The following is a 1196-nucleotide window of genomic DNA, read 5'->3' as shown; positions in this document are numbered from 1 at the left end:
TCGGGCAAAGACACTTGACAATCACTACAACAGGGCCCTCCCCCAGAAGATCAACAAGAAATCCAGCTAAGACAAAGTTCACCTACCAAGGAGAGCAGCAGAATTCCAGTGGAGGAGAAAGCAAAGCATGGAACTCATGGCTTTCTCCCCATGATTCTTTAGTCTTGAGATTTGTTTAATTTTTTTTTTAATTTTATTTTTTTTTTCTTCTGCTAAATTTTTTTTAACTTTTACCCTTTTCTTTTTTAACGTTTTTAAACTAGTTTATCTAATATATATATTTTCTCTTTTTTATATTTTTTCTTTATTTGTTTTCTTCTTAAAAATTTTTTTTCTGAACTTCTTTTTATCCCCTTTCTCCTTCCCACGATTCGGAGTCTCTTCTGATTTGGTTGAAGCGCATTTTCCTGGGGTCTTTGCCACCCTTTCAGGATTTTATTTGCTCCTTCATATACTCTTATCTGGACAAAATGACAAGATGGAAAAACTCACCACAAAAAAAAGAACAAGAGGCAGTACTGAAGGCTAGAGACCTAATCAACACAGACATTGGTAATATGTCAGATATAGAGCTCAAAATGATGATTCTCAAGGTTCTAGCTAGACTCGAAAAAGGCATAGAAGATATTAGAGAAACACTCTCTGGAGAGATAAAAGCCCTTTCTGGAGAAATAAAAGAACTAAAATCTAACCAAGTTGAAATCAAAAAAGCTATTAATGAGGTGCAATAAAAAATGGAGGCTCTTACTGCTAGGATAAATGAGGTAGAAGAAAGAATTAGTGATATAGAAGACCAAATGACAGAGAATAAAGAAGCTGAACAAAAGAGGGACAAACAGCTACTGGACCATGAGGGGAGAATTCGAGAGATAAGTGACACCATAAGATGAAACAACATTAGAATAATTGGGATTCCAGAAGAAGGAGAGAGAGAGGGGGGAGCAGAAGGTATATTGGAGAGAATCATTGTAGAGAATTTCCCTAATATGGCAAACAGGAAATATTGAAAGTGGTCCTCTAAGCAAAGAGAGAGCCTAAAAGTAGTAGATCAGAAAGGAACAGAGACAATATACAGTAACAGTCACCTTACAGGCAATACAATGGCACTAAATTCATATCTCTCAATAGTTACCCTGAATGTTAATGGGTTAAATGCCCCAATCAAAAGACACAGGGTCTCAGAATGGATAAAAAAA

Source organism: Enhydra lutris, unplaced genomic scaffold (genome assembly GCF_002288905.1).
Source record: "Enhydra lutris kenyoni isolate GAN:26980312 unplaced genomic scaffold, ASM228890v2 scaffoldscaffold51, whole genome shotgun sequence".
NCBI classification, from domain to species: Eukaryota; Metazoa; Chordata; class Mammalia; order Carnivora; family Mustelidae; genus Enhydra; species Enhydra lutris.
The sequence above is the reverse complement of the archived record's forward strand: the minus strand, read 5'-3'. Positions refer to the sequence as shown.